The sequence below is a fragment of the Gastrolobium bilobum genome, unplaced genomic scaffold, assembly GCF_033153095.1.
Source record: "Gastrolobium bilobum isolate Gb01-03AN ecotype WA unplaced genomic scaffold, APGP_CSIRO_Gbil_v1 utg1978, whole genome shotgun sequence".
Taxonomy (NCBI): domain Eukaryota; kingdom Viridiplantae; phylum Streptophyta; class Magnoliopsida; order Fabales; family Fabaceae; genus Gastrolobium; species Gastrolobium bilobum.
Window position 1 is genome coordinate 100,514 of NW_026897627.1, and position 17,123 is coordinate 117,636.

Genomic DNA, 17,123 nt, shown 5'->3' on the forward strand with positions numbered 1-17,123 from the left:
TTTTAAAAATTTGATTAAAACAGAGTTTTAACCTTTGACTCAAGAAAACTCTCGGTTGCCAACTGAGCTATCTTGGGTTAATGGATTTTTTTAAAGGCTCTAAAACACGACTGTTTGTTTTTTTTTTTATTTTGTAAAAAAAAAAATTAGTTTCATACCATGTCGTTCATGTCTAAAACATAATGTTATGAATTTGTGAATATGGTTCAACTCGAATACGGCGTTATATGAATTTATATTATTACTTTACCAATATATTAGTTTATTATTTACTAAGTTATATATAATTAAAAAATATGTATTTAATTATCGCTGATCCGTAATAGTCAGATTAATAAATTGGAACCTAATATTTTCATCAGTTTAATCTTAGTTTTGATTTTAAGAACAATAATAAATATTGGTGTTGAACAATAAGATTAAAGAATGAGCACGAGTATTTCCACAAAAAAAAAAAAGAATGAGCACGAGGAGGCGAGATTATCTAAGATTCAGTGAAGAGGATGGAGATTTAATCCTTATTTCTTTTAATAAAAACTCTAAACTGGAAACTAATTACCGTAAATTATCAAGAGTCAAGACGCTAATGAAAATTGGGTGATTAGAAAAGAAAGGAAGCCATAAATAGACTTCAGACTTACTAGGGTGTGACTAATAAATAGCAAGCCGCGTGGCGACCGAACATGAGAATGGCACTGTTAAATAAATGAAATACATGAGAAGCTGAATTCAGCTTCTGATTTCAAGTCTCGAATCACATCAGGAATGACGTAATAATTGGAGAATAAACCACTGGATGAAGTGTAATTTTTTTTTAAAAAAAATCATTTAATTAGCTAATGGATGTAATTCAGTTGATAATAAAATTGAGTACGGAGAAAATTGGGTTCAATTTTCACCAAATATTTTTTTTTGAGAGAGGCAATGGACTTTAACTGTAATTAAGTCCCGACTTGGGATTAGACTTATAGCCGACTTAAAGAGTTAAAATTTGAGAAAATACCCGAGACCAACTCGCCTCGAAAAGATAATTGTGGTCCATATATCAATAAAAAATCTTTTAATTTTATGTTGTACAATTATTTATATCTTTTAATTAGTATAATTTAATCTTTAGGGAATTATGTATATAAAAAAAGAGTAAAGACCCAAATTGGTCCCTGACAAAAAACTCGGTGCCCAAATTAGTCCCTCACAAAAATTAACTCGTTAGATAGTCCTCAACAAAGTGAAGCAGGACCCGCGTTAGTCCTTCTGTCAATCCAAATCTCACGGTGTCAATGACGGTGATGATGTGTCATGTTAAGTGACATGCTGGAGGCCACGTGGGTTGAGGAACGACGTCGTTTTGAGAGACTCATACACGTTGGTCAATATGGTCCCTAACAGTTTTAACAAAGGGGACCAGTATGGTCCCTAACATTTTTATCGGGGTCCTTTTTAGTCCCTGCTAAAGTTCTGTTAACACCAGTGCCACCATTTGCTATTAACACACCAACAATGTCATTTCCCCTTGTACATGCTGATATTAGTCATGCATAACACAATCAACTTCTGCATAATTCACACCATGACATTCTTAGTTTAGTCTTTATACATTGTTCCCATTTCCCCTTGTACATAAATATACTTTTTGTCAATGTTATTAACCAAATTCAACTATACAGTTAATAACATTGACATTACAAAAATAACTACTTGCTCTTAGTACCTTCAAGCGGGAAAGACACAAAGACACGCAGAGCCTTCAAATTTCATTATCGACAAAAAGTACGTATGTTTGATTCGAAATAAATTCAAAACAGTACATTACAATTTTCATTCCGTTCATAGCATATATATTGCTTTTCAATGTAATCAGAATATACCTCGCATATTTATGTTTAAGGTTTCTTAACTCATCATAGGTTATGGTATTATTAGATCGTGTGAATATTATTTTATAGACTGGAAAATTGCTTATCTTACTTCTAAATCCTACATATATTGTTACTTGAATCTCAACAGAAAATCAAAAAGTTAAAAATATCGCTCATTAATACAACACAATTTTTATTTCAATTTCTTTGATGATGCCAAATACTTATTTTTGAACAAACAATGAATACCCAACAAAAGAAATAAATCCCTTCAATTTTATTTTATTTTAAATGGAAAAGATTAACATGTACCCAATAAAAAATAATTGATTGATTGGTTGGGCTGGATGTATGTGGCATGGTTTGGCTTATAATGTTTAAGAACCTACGAAGTAAGAGCATGTTTTTCTCATTTGAGTTCAATCATACATCTGTTAGAAATAATAGTAGTTTGCCATTTGTTTTGGCTGGTTGAGATTTTCTAACAGTAGCCTGAACCAAATTCAACCTCCAAGACACTTAGAAACCCTAATAGATCATTTTTTGGGTGCCCCAACTTCAAGGTGAGGTTGATTTTTTCATGCGTTATTTTTGTAATGTCAATGTTATTAACTGTATAGTTGAATATGGTTTAGGAAAAAAAGTCACACTGTAACTTTTTTATATAGGTGGATGATGCTACATCTGATACCATGGAGCTGGAAGATTGGACAATTAACAAGCTGGAGTTAAATGTAGCTGAAATGGAGTTCAAGTTTAACTTTTTGGACATGAAGCTTAATGATGAACTGCAGCTGGAGGTGAATGTCCACAAAAAGAAGATTAATGAGCACTGTATAAAGATTGAAGACATATCATTGAAGATGCAGGCAGACTTTGAAAGGGTTGAGAAGCAAATGATGCATGTGTGTAGGTGTGCTAGGGTGTTTGCTGGATCCATTATTGTTGTGTTTCTAGTATGTATATATCTTGCAAGTAGGCTGGAGTGAAATTTAAAATGTGGTTCTGTTGAGATTTGCTAGTGTAATGAATTGTTGTTCATGCAATGTATGTAGCATGGCTTATGTATTTGAAGTGATGTTTATTGGCACAAAATGTTATATAAACTTGATGGAGATAAAAAAAGGAATGGGAACAATGTATAAAGACTAAACTAAGAATGTCATGGTAGGAATTATGCAGAAGTTGATTGTGTTATGCATGACTAATATCAGCATGTACAAGGGGAAATGACATTGCTGGTGTGTTAATAGCAAATGGTGGCACTGGTGTTAACAGAACTTTAGCAGGGACTAAAAAGGACCCCGATAAAAATGTTAGGGACCATACTGGTCCCCTTTGTTAAAACTGTTAGGGACCATACTGACCAACGTGTATGAGTCTCTCAAAACGACGTCGTTCCTCAACCCATGTGGCCTCCAGCATGTCACGTAACGTGACACATCATCACCGTCATTGACACCGTGAGTTTTGGATTGACAGAAGGACTAATGTGGGTCATGTTTCACTTTGTTGGGGACTATCTAACGAGTTTATTTTTGTGAGGGACTAATTTGGGCACCGAGTTTTTTGTCAGGGACCAATTTGGGTCTTTACTCTAAAAAAAATATTCAAGGAAAAGTTCATGAACCCCATGGGATTTACTTTTCTATCAGTTACATCCCTATGTTTTTTATCTCATCAATTACCTCATATGATTGTTTTTTCATCCAAGTTCACCTTTAACATTGTTAGTAATTAAACTAATTTGTTCATTTTACCCTTATTTTATATACGGAGTTTTGTTTATAAAAAACCTGACCTTAAAAATAAAAATGGTGGCAAAGTCTACTTGATTATAACTAGAAAAAACAACACTTAACATATGGGAGAACTACAGTTGTTGGAAAGGGGGCATGCAAAATTTTCACATGAGTAGAGGTGGAAATATGGGGTTGAACCCACTGGGTTAATCCGCCAAAACGGGACGGGTTGGATTATATATTTCAACCCACTAACCCGCCTCGTCGAGTTGAAAGGTCAAAACGGGTTGGCGGGAGGTCACTTTTTTTTTTTTTACTATTAAGTAATATTTTATTTGTCACTAAACTTTTGTGACATTCATTTTTTTTATCGTAGTACTCTCCTAGAAATAACAAAGAAGAAAAACTTTAATTATGACAAAGATTATCCATATAGAGGCAAAATTAAGTTCCTAAAGAATAAAGAATTTACTATTAAGTTTCTAATTATTTGGACTTTTTAAATATTTGAATTAGTTGTCTATATGTCTTAGCAAACTTGTAGGAGTGTAAATGGGTCACACGATCTATCAGGGTCCTATATCACGCTAGACATGTCCTAATATGTTTAGTAAAATAGAACATACTCAAGTCGTGAAAAAAGCTTGTTTTTATAAGGCTTGACCTATAAACCTATAGGTCAACTTATATTATATTATATTATTTATTTTAATTTAATTATAAAATAATAATATTTATTTAATTATTTGTTCTAATTTTTGATATGTGTTGAAGGCTTTGTAGGTTAAAATAGGCCAACAGGCTTAGGCTAGACCTTTTAATTTTTTAATATAGACAAAAACAGACCTATAATTTAACTTACATCAAGTTATTAGATTAAAGTCAAAATATTTTATATAGATTTAGCCTATTTAAACTAAATTTTAACACACAGTCTCTTTACGCCCCTATTAAACCCTTAGGTGGTGTTTGGTTTACGGTTTTACAAAACTTTCCTATGCAAATGAAACAAGGATTCCAGTTTGCACTTGTTTGGTCGAATAGATTCACTCAAAAAGCCCATCCATCCAATTTGCATTGCTTTTTCAATTTTGTTATGGAATGATAGCTTTCGGCACTGTTTAGAAAGAGTTTTCGTAGGTGGTTTTTTCATAAAATCTGGCTGTTTCTGTTTACACAATTTTTTCACACCCATTGTACCCTCTGAAAAGGCAAGAGAGATGATAGGATTTTTGCTTCCTTGTGACTGGCGGTTGGATGAGTTTGTGGAGTTGGCTCCGGTGTGGTGGTCGATTAGCTGGTGGGGGTTGTGGCTGAATTGGTGAAGAAAAGGGGATGGATGGTGGTGGCGTAAGGTTGTGGATCGGTTGGTTGTTGAATGGGTTGAAGGGTATTGTGGATCTCTTGGTGGCTGTTGATGAGCGGTGGTGTGGGCTGTGGGTGGGTGGTCTTGACTTCGGTGGGGCTGTTGGACGGTGGTTTGAGGGAGTTGGTCCACGATCTCTTGGTTGGTTGGTGGAGGTTGTGGTTTGAGAAGGGCGGTGAAGTGTGGTTACTCGGTGGAGTGGTGGGGCTGTGTGCTTTGGATGAAAAAAAATAAAAAATAAATAAATATAAATAAGTAAATAAAAAAATGGGGTTGATTTAAATGTAAAAAACACATAGATTAAAAAAATAAAAATACGGGGATATTTTCGTAAAACAATTTTTTTCCCATCTATATTTTACCTACACCCAAACATAGACTTTATAAAAGTTACCTAATTTTCCCATCAAAATTTTATCCAACCAAACAATTTTTTTTATATTTTTCTATCAAACTCACATTCCAACCATTTCCCTAGTAATCACATTTCCCTATTATTCATAAAATCTTCTCCTCAACCAAACGCCCCCTTATACTTTTGCCTTTTGCAACGGCATCACAAGCTAAGGCCATAAAATCATAGACTTACAATTTAGCTTACCTCAATAAGATTTTTTTAGTGGGGTGTATTGGACTAGGATTTTAAAAGATATTTTTGAGATAAAAATCTTATAAATTTTAAAAAACTATTTAGAATTGGAGGGATTTAAAGATTTTTTAAATTTTTTTTTTTTTTTATAATCAAGATTTCATAAGATTAGATTTTAATAGAATTTATAAGATTTGTAAGGACATCATGGATTTATAAGATTTGTAAGGACATCATGGATTTATAAGATTTTAAAAAACCATATGAGAGAGAGGTTATAGTTACAACATCTTTTTTTACAACTTCTTACAACCATATATCATAATCGTTGATTTCCGCCAATCAACGGTTATGATTTTCGCAAATTAAACTCATTAATTAATTATTAATTCATAATAAATGACAACCATTGATTGACGAAAATCAACAGTTATGATATATGATTGTAAGAGATTGTAAAAAAAAAAGTTGTAAGTATAACCTTACACTATGAATTTTAGCAAACATTCAAAATTACAAAGGCCGATAAAAAAATAACAAAGAAATGCAATGATATTAATAAAAGAGGGATATATTATTCTGCTTATCCTTATTTTACTTATCTTTGTCTACCCCTTTCAACACTGTTAGATTATAATCTCATTCAACGATGAAGATTTGTGGGATAAAATAAATTATGTTATCTCTTTCTCTCTCCCTTGCCTTCCATCCTTTTACTCTCCTCCCCTTTCTCTATATAGCACCATATCCCACCAGTGCCCATAGAGAAAAGGAAAAAAAAATTAGGAAGGAATTAAAAGGAAAAAGAATTAACCCACAAAGTACAAAATCACTACCAAATCAAAACGGTGAGGGATGAAGCAAAATCAAACCCAAAACACCAACCATATTAGCAAAACCCAAACAAGAGTGAAAGTGTGAAACAGTCCTGGTTCAAGGAGTTTCACCAAGAGACAACCATATCAAATGCAGGAATTATCAAATTTGAAAATTTAAAAAAGCAAATACAAAATTAGAAATAGAAAACCAATGATTTAGTTTGAACAGAACTTGAAACAAATCACAGTCTACCAATTGCAACATGGATGTCTAGCTAACACTCCATCCAAATGCAGTCAACAATCTACCAAAAAAAAAAAAAAAAAAAAACCTGCTGCAAGCCAACAGTTAGATCACCGTTATTTTTTTTTGAATTAACAATCACAGGTGTTTTTTTTTTGGTAATCAACAATCACAATTTTTTTGTTTGGCAATCAAGGAGCTTTTGTGGTAATGGCTGATTTGCTTTTTGGTAATCAACAATCACCGGTTAGATGACCATTATTTTTTTGGTAATCAACAATCGCAGTTTTTTTTTTTTACAATCAACAATCTATAAAAAAAAAAAGACAAAACTGCTACATGTCAATGAGTTAGGTTACTTTTATTTTTTTGTTAGCAATCAACAATCACAGGCTTTATCCCCCCCTCCTCTATGGAATCTTGAAGGAATGATATGATAAGATAGAGAGAAAGAGGAGGAGAGAGAAAGGGTGGGAGAGAGAAAAAGGTAAAATAATTTATTTTATTCAGTCAGTCTCCATCATTAGATAAAATCATGATCTAACAGTGTTGAGAGGGGTAGGCAAAATAAGGGTAAGCAGAATAGTTTATCCCATAAAAAAAAGTAAAACCTAATATAATTTTCTTAATCAATACAATCCATGATAAAATCTAGTTTAGAATTTTTTGCAATTTATCTTGTAAACCTTGGAGTTTTTATTCTACGTGATGAGAGTTTTCTAATTATATATCATATGCATGTTTTTATTGAGTATTCCAAGAAAATTTCGAATCTGATTTTTTTGATTTTATTGCTTGAAAGTTTAGAAAATTTCTGAAATTATTTTCAATCGATACATTGAAACCTTAAATTGCTTTGGGGCTTTTGAAAAACAAGTTTTTAGTGATCTACTGATACAAGAATTGTTTGAAATAGATTCCTATAACGAAGGAATTTCGTTCGTCAATGTATTGTTATGAAACATAGGATTCATATTATGAAAGTTTCAATCTTTCTTTAAATCGATCTTGTTTCATTGATGTAAAATAAAAATTGCTTTTATGTTATTTTTTCACTGTTTTATGTTTTTTTAATACAAAAATCACACATTTTTGTGTTAAGAAAAATCGCGATCAATAGCTTGAAAAATTATTTTTTAAACTTTCAAAACCCTAAAAAATCAGTTATTTTTTAGATGGTTAGATTAAAATCTTGTTGGGTTGTTGTTTCTAGGTTGTTTTGTGATGAAAATCACTCAAAAATATACTTTTTTGAGCCTTGACGAAACTCCTATGGCAGAACCAAATTTCGAAAGGGTCGATCCACTAAAGGAAGAAGAAGACACTGTAATAGATAAATCTCAAGAAATTATAGGGATTAGGGTGGGGTTGTGAGAGTGGTACGTATAGGGGTCTACCTTGACTCTTTTTACCTATTTTGACAAGAATGTTGCAAATCTGGAATAATAGCAACTAACAGGATGATAAAATTAAATGGGATAGCTTTACTGAGGAAGCTTGACCTCTTTGCACAAGTGCAATATTTCTTGGATAAAATTCACGATGACTTTATTTCTTGACTACAAGTTTAAATAGACGACAATCAAACAACCAGTAAAACAGAAAAATAATCAGTACCTTAAATTTAGGCTCCACTAACAACTAATGGCCTAATCTTTTGCAACTCAAATAACAAGGTAAAATAACATAACGGTAAAATAATAAAATCATAACAGCAGCAACGTTTCTTCTAGTAGCCATCATTATAAGAGGATTTTGTGGTTGTAACATATCCTCCCTCCCTTAAATGAAACTCTTGTCCTCAAGAGTAAGATCAGGAAATTGAACCTGCAAAAATTCCAAATTCTCCCATGTTGCTTCAGCTGGGGACAACCCTTGCCAATGAACCAATACTTGTTTCTTTCCCTTCTGTTCTCGATACTCCAAAATTGCAGCAGGTTGGGACAACAATTGCTGTCCACTTTTATCCATTGTTGGCAATTGAGTTTTCACTTGGGTCTCCTTCCCTACATGCTTCTTGAGTAATGAAACATGGAAAACATTATGTATCCTTGCATCTGAAGTCAGCTCTAGTTTATAAGCTACCTTACCAATGCGCTGCACAATCTTGTAGGGCCCATAAAACCTTGCAGCCAGCTTCATATTTCTCCTTCTTGTAATAGACAGTTGTCTATAAGGCTGTAATTTTAGATACACAACATCTCCCACTTGGAATTCTCTTTCCTTGTGCTTCCCATCGTAAATTTTCTTCATTCTACCTTGTGCCTGCAGCAGCTTTTCTTTGGCTTCTTTAAGGACATTATCTCGAGCTATGAGTTCTTCCTCCACTCCTGCAACCTTGGTTGTACCTGGAACATATGTTAGCAAGGTAGGAGGTAATTTTCCATATACAATTTCGTAAAGGGACCTTCCATGAGCAAAATGGATGCTAGTATTATAACAATACTCTACCCAAGTAAGCCATTTGGACAACTCCCTTGGCTGCAGCCCTGTGAGACACCTTAAATACATTTCAAGAGTTCGATTGACTACCTCTGTTTGCCCATCCGTTTGTTGATGGTAGGCTGAACTGAAGTTGAACTTAGTACCATTTAAAGAAAATAACTCCTTCCAAAAGGAACTTTGAAAGGTTACATCTCGGTCACACACAATAGTTTTTGGCATTCCATATAATCTAAAGATGTTTTCAAAAAAAATCTTGGCTATACTTACGGCCGAATAGGGATGAGCAATTGCCATGAAATGCGAATACTTGGAGAATCGATCAACCACTACATATATTGTGGTCTTGCCACCTGAATTGGGTAAACCTTCTACGAAATCCATAGAAAGATCTTCCCATACTTGTGCAGGTACTGGAAGAGGTTGAAGAAGACCAGCGGGAAGGGATAGGTCAACCTTATTTCTCTGGCATGTCTCACATTCTCTTATGTAGCGCTTGAGATCTCTTCTTAATCCCTTCCAATAGAAATTTAATCTCAGCCTTTGAAGTGTCTTAAAATACCCCTCATGAGTGCTGTCATGGAATTGGGCCAAAATATCCTGAATGAGATCAGAATCAGCTGCCAAGTAAATGCGGTTCTTAAAAAAAATTACACATTCCCTGTACTGCCATGGCCCTACGGCTTCTCCTTGCATAATCAACTTAATTATTTTTTGCAGCTCCTCCTTTGTTTGCACTTCTTCTTTAACAGCATCCAAAAACTTAGGAACAGGGCATGAAATTGCATTCACAGCTACAAAATCTTCGTGCTGCCTAGATAAAGTGTCAGCCACTTTATTTTCACGCCCTTTTTTGTACTCAATGATGAAATCAAAGCCCATCAACTTGAAGAGCCATTTTTGTTGAGCCACAGTTGTAATTTTCTGTGACCACAAGTGCTTCAAGGCTTGGTGATTAGTTCGAACAATAAATTTTCTTCCAAGAAGGTATGGCCTCCATTTCTGCACAGCCAGAACCAAATCAAAAATTTCTTTCTCATAAGTTGATAAAAGAAGGTGTTTACCTTGTAAAGCATAGCTGAAATATGCAATAGGTCTCTCTTGTAGCAACACAGCACCAACCCCACTTCCACTAGCATCACATTCGATCACGAAGACCTTTGAAAAATCTGGGAGGCCGAGTATAGGAGCTTGGGTCATAGCATGCTTCAGCTTAACAAAGGCTTCTTATGCAACAGGTGTCCAAGTAAATGAATTCTTTTTTATCATATTTGTCAAGGGTCTTGCCACACTACCAAAATGCTGGATAAATTTTCGGTAGTACCCACAAATACCAAGGAATCCACGCATTGCTTTGGGTGTAGCAGGTTTTGGCCAATCCATAATGGACTTAATTTTTTCATGATCTACTGACACGCCATCTTCTGAAATGACATGTCCCAAGTAGCTTACTTGCCTCTTCCCAAACTCACATTTCTCCATCTTTATGTACAGTTTATGCTTCCTCAAGGTCTCCAGAACAATTTGTAAATGATTGAGGTGGTCCTCCCAACTCCGACTATACATGAGAATATCATCAAAAAACACAAGTACAAATTTTCTGAGATAATATTTAAATACCTCATTCATTAATGACTTGAATGTTGAGGGTGCATTTGTAAGCCCAAACGGCATGACCAAATACTCGTAGTGACCATGGTGCGTACGAAAGGCAGTCTTCTCAATATCTTCAGGTTGCATTCTTATTTGATAGTAGCCTGACCGAAGATCCAGCTTAGAGAAAAATCTTGCGTCGTGAAGCTCATCTAGGAGTTCATCTATCACTGGTATTGGGAATTTATCTTTCACGGTGATTTTGTTCAGGGCCCGATAGTCTATGCACATTCTCCATGATCCATCTTTTTTCTTTACCAATATTACAGGAGATGAATAAGGACTGCGACTATGTCTAATAATTCCATTTTCCAGCATTTCATCCACCAACTTTTCAATTTCTTCTCTTTGAATAAATGGGTACCTGTAAGGTCTAACGAATATAGGCTCCTACTGCTGCAATAGGATTCTGTGATCATAAGCTCTAACAGGAGGAAGACCTTTTGGTTCTGTTGATACTTCTGAATAATCTTGCAGCATTTTTTTAATTTCTCTTGGAACAGTTTTAGATGTTGACAACGACCATATGGCCCATTTCCATTGGAGGATCCAAACTGTACCTTTCTTTGTGTGCTTCTCTATCTGCTCCCAATTAATGGGTCCTAGCATCCTCAACCATTGAGCCCCTAAAACAGCATCATACCCACCTATAGGTAAGAGAAAAAAATCAATACCCATAGTTACCTCATTGAACGTGACAGTAATTAGATTGCATTTTCCTACACATTTCAACTTAGCTCCAGACGCAACCTCCACATCCATGCCATGGCTGGTTTCCGATGGGTAGATTCTGGCATGCTTCGCGAACCGCGTACTCATAAAATTGTGAGTGCTTCCGAAATCCAAGAGCAGCACCGCTTGTCGTCCAACGATTTTTGCCTTCACCCTCATTGTTTCTGTGTTCTCACTTCCGTACAAGACGTGAAGCGAGATTGCCGGGGCTTCAGGTTCTGCAATAGTATCATCTTCGAGGTCCATCTCTGCCTCTCCATCGCTCCCTTCTGACACCGCTTGAATGGCAAACAACCTCTTACAACGATGGCCCACTGTGTATGAATCATTGCAACGAAAGCAAAGTCCCTTGCTCCGTCGATCTGCGATCTCTTCAAAGGTTAGCCGGCGAACCGACGTGGCTTTAATGGGATTTGGATTGCTGGCGGCTGTGACAGTAGTGGTAATGGTAGGTGTTTTTGGGTTGGAAAGTGAAGGTAGTCTTCGAGATTTTTGTGTGGCTGAACCCATTTGTTGATTGCGGGCTTCATAGAGCCTAGCCAGCCCAATAGCAGCTGAAAGTGTTTTGGGTTTGTTTGCTTGCAAATCTGTCCTGATTGTCTCCTTCAATCCACTAACAAAACAACTTACTTGTTTGGACACTTCCAACCTTCCAGCCTTGACAATAATTTTTCGAAGCTGCTTTGGTAATCTTGCACTGTTCCTTCTTGCTTCAGCTTTGTTAATTCTCCAAAAAAATCAATAAAATTATTAGGCCCAAATCGCTGCAATATCTCTTCTCTAAACTCCAGCCATGTAATAGTCGGGTAATCCTGGATCAACAATTGATACCATAACTGAGCATCTCCTCATAAGTAGAATGAAGCCAATGAAACCTGCTCCGCCTCCGGTGTATGATGGTACTGAAAAAATTTCTCCGCACGACACAACCAGCTAGTCGGATCTTCGATGTTATCAAATTTTGGGAAATCCAATTTGACAACCTTAGGAGCATATGTCGTATTGGGTCCTGAACGATTGTGGTCATTGTTGAGCTGCTTCCAGAATTATTCCCCCGATCACGTGTAGGCGTGGCTGCCATAACGTCAACCGACTGGTAATTTGAGCAAACATCTCTTGAAACTGTTCTGACAGAGACTCGAATCCATTCTCTAGTTATTCCACACGTTCGTCCATGCCTGTGCTTTGATACCAAGCTAGTACGTACAGGGGTCTACCTTGACTCTTTTTACCTATTTTGACAAGAACGTTGCAAATCTGGAATAATAGCAACTAACAGGATGATAAAATTAAATGGGATAGCTTTACTGAGGAAGCTTGACCTCTTTGCACAAGTGCAATCTTTCTTGGATAAAATTCACGATGGCTTTATTTCTTGACTACAAGTTTAAATAGACAACACCAAACAACCAGTAAAACAGAAAAATAACCAGTACCTTAAAGTTAGGCTCCACTAACAACTAATGGCCTAATCTTTAGCAACTCAAATAACAAGATAAAATAACATAACAGTAAAATAATAAAATCATAACAGCAAAAAATAATAAAATCACAACGTTTCTTCTAGTAGCCATCATTATAGGAGGATTTTATGGTTGTAACTAGGGGTGTCAATATGAGTTTTGACACGCGGGTCGACCCGCGACACGACACGAAAATTCGTGTTCGGGTTGACCCGTAAAAAAATTCGTGTCGTGTTCGTGTTGGAAAAAATGACACGCAAAAAATTCGTGTCGTGTTCGTGTTTATGAATTCGTGTTCGTGTCGACCCATATTATTTTTAATTATTATTTTTATTATTTTTTAATTTTTTATTTATCTTCGATCTATTTTTTTAATTTTTTTTGTCAATTACCGTTTTGTCCCCTATTTTGCGTGTTATTCGTGTCGTGTCGTGTCAACCCGCAAAAAATTCGTGTCGTGTCAGTGTTGAAGATTTTGACACGAATGAAAATTCGTGTCGTGTTCGTGTTGATGTATTCGTGTCGTGTCGAATTCGTGTCGTGTCAAATTCGTGTCGTGTCAACCCATATTGACACCCCTAGTTGTAACTGAGAGAGTCATCTTATTTACATTTTTTCACTAAAAAGTCTTATAAAATTCACACAAATAGAATATTCATTAAAATCGTCAGATTTTTTAATACCACAAGATTATTTTTCTTTTGTTTAAAATTCTAATTAAATACCAACGAATTTGGACGGATTCTAAAATAATCTCCTAAAATCTTAATCTAATACCACATGACTTTTTTTTCAATCATTTAAAATCCTAATTAAATACCAATGAATTTTTTTAAAATAATCCATTAAAATCTTTTGAAATCTTAATCCAATACACCTAGGGGTGTAAATAGGCTGGGCTGGGCTTTAGCCATCCTGGCCCAAGCCTACGTCAAAAAAAATTCAGCCTATCTGGCCTATTAAAAGCTTTATTTGTAGGCCAAGTCTGACCCATTTTCAAAAATAAGAAAGCCTTACATGGCCTACAGGCCTTGTAGGCCTCCCACTATATATACTAAGCAAAAAAATAATTGTATAGAGCAAAGAAAGTTCCATTCATGCATGCATTAGTCCTTCTCATAAAAAAAAATGACAAACAAGAAAGAGTCAACATAATACCTCAGCTCTAGAATTTATATCATAGAGGAATAGAGTCAAAGAAATGAGAAAAATAAAAAAAATACAATTACTGGATGCTGAAATAAAGTCTACAAGAGAATGTCATTCATCTAAAAATCTTTAAACCACCATCAAGACAAGGGAAAGAAGAGTATTATTGAAAGATCTTCATCAATAACATCATAATCCAGCAAGGTACCCATTGCTCCATGGTATTAAGCTGCAACAACATGTAAAATTTGGAGACATTAGACAAGTTTTCATTTCATAAAATAAAATAGCACAAAAAGTAAGAGATATTGGTATTTGGTACTTTGTGTCTTTGCCACATAAAATAAATATTATTTTATTATTTTATTTTAATAAATTAAATAGGCCAGCCTACAAGGTTGTAGGCTGGGCTTGACAAAATTGGCCTATGGCCTATTTATTAAAAAAGCTTTTTTATAAGCCTAAGCCTACTCTACTTTTCTAAAAGGCTGGACCTGGGCTGGACTCAATGTAGGCCGGGCCGTAGGCTGGGCTGGGCCAGCCTGACCCATTTACACCCCTAAATACACCCATTAATTTCTTCACCGATGTATCGATTATCTTATGAATACGGTTCGAATCACGTAGAACCACAATAACAATAAATTTCTTGTTATAAATTTTTTGACACACCAGTGTACCAAATATTTAGATATTCTGACCCGACCATAAACCTGCATATATCGAAATGGACTAATTCCATTGGACTTACCTGATTAGCTCATAAATTGTGAGTAAAATTTTCAAATCTTAACCCAAACTTATTTTAGCCAGTCTAGTCCATTTCAAAAAAATCGCTTAGCCCAAAAGTTTTATTTTATGATGGTTTGGGCTTAAAATGCTAAAGGTTGTTACTTGTTAAAGTCCGTTAAATTGTTTGTGGATGCATGACACTGCGTTGGATCTAGTTAAAAAGAAATTGACAATTAAATGTGTTGCTTGCCTGTGTAAATAAATGAAGATAGGGATGGACAAGGTTCATTAGTGTTTTAAAATGCCTCACCCTAGGTTGATCTCTCCGAGTCGCTAAGTTCTCTGAGAAATAGAGTACTCTGCATGCACGTTAACTCCTTTGACTCTCGAAACTTCCTAGTTGAACTCATGATTCCTGGGTCAGAGTGGTTAACGGGAGTTACTACATTTTTTAAAAATAAAAAATTTACACACGAAAAGACATCGTTTGGTGCGTAAAAAAAAAAAAACAAAAACTCGCTAGATATAGATCTAGAACTAGATTTGAAATCTGAATAATTTTTCTTCTTCTCTTCCGATCTTTTCTCCCAAACTCAGATCCAGTCTCCTTGACCCGGTGATCTCTTCTGTTGTGGTGGTGGTTTCTCTTATCATCTTTGGTCTTATCTCTCCCTCTCCTTCGTCATTCTGGTTTTTCTCTTCCCACCATTGATTCGTCTACCGTCGCCTCTCCTCCACCACTCTCTCTTGGGTAAGAGATCTTCTTTCACACGCTGTTGTAGGTGTGTGAGAAAAAAAAAAGGAGGGTCTGAGTTTGATGATATAACTTTTCATTAACTTTATTGGAATATGTTTTTTATACTTTGATAATTTGATACTTTCATTAGCTCGTGTAATATTGACTTGTAAATGTAATTGATTGAATTATGTTAAGTATATTTTGAATCTTTGATGATTGGTGGTATGGTTTTTTTGAATTTTTCGTATATGATATATATATTTATATTTTTTTAATGTATAAAATCGGATCAGCGAAATGACTCCATAATCTCCCGATTGAACCCATGACCCCGAAATCCCTAACCTCAACCGAGTCGACCGCGAGAGTGAGTTTTTAAACATTGGGTTCAGTGATTTATGCTCCCAAACAATGTGAATTTTAAAAGGCTTTATGCTTTTGTGCTCTATGCTCCCAGACAAAAGGGTTATATGCTGTCATTGAGGTTTCAGTGCGTCATGCTCCCAAAATTTACGAAAGGATTTATGCTAGCTAATAGTACGAGCGGGCTAGCCGTCATGGCTCACAGCTTGCAAAAAGCTCGATTAGAATTAGAAAATTATTAGTCCACCAATAATTTTACTCCTGCTTAGCCCAACCCAAAATATCTTAGCTTGTAGCGAGCCCATCTGAATTGACAGCTTTTTTATAAATATTCTGAAGTTAGAAGTGAGGATTTTTAAAGGAATTGGATCCTCAAATAATTATAAGTATTCACAAAAGCAATATTCTAAGCCATTCGACCTTACGGAATTTTAATCTAAAATTTTCCGTTTTTCAATGTGCTATTAAAATTTCCAGATTTTGGTGGTGCAAGTTAATGATAAGCTATATGAAAACACTAGATCACAGAGATAATTAAGATCAATATACCAAAAAAAAAAAAACCGGATCAACTAGGAAAAGGTTCACTTCAAATATGGAAAGGGAAGTTTTGCGGTTTTAAGACATTGAATGCATGAACTTAGCTTACTTGGGCATGAAGAATGGCTCACAACAAGAGGAAGTTTATGACAAGGGTCTTGAAAGGAATCTATCTCCTTTCAACTGTCTATTTGGCTTCTAAGCATACTCCAGGGAGTTCTAGGTTTTAGTTGAGCATCCTATAGGTATAAGAGGACTTCCTCAAAATGCATCATTTATATGGAGATCGTTGAACAGTTAAGGCAGGAAGCACATCTGAGCTCGTGATTACCCAAAGGTCTACCAATTTTGTTATGAAACTAATAATGTAACTTAATTTTCTCGTTATAAACCAAAAAAAACTTGATACTTAAAATGTTTCTATTCACAATAATATTGACCTTGTGTTCCCAATTTGTACCAGTTTTTAAATTTTCAATGTTTTAAAACGTAACCTGATTTTCTCTTATTTTTGTAAACAAAAACTTCAGAGCTTTTGGGGTGGACATTTAATAACAATGTCTCTGTATTAACTATTTAGTGATATACCAACAAAACTGTTAGGTGGAAACCTAACTGAAGAGGAAAGTAAAGAATGAACAAAATCAAATTTCAATTTTTATTATTCTTTTTTTGGTAACGTATAAAAAAAA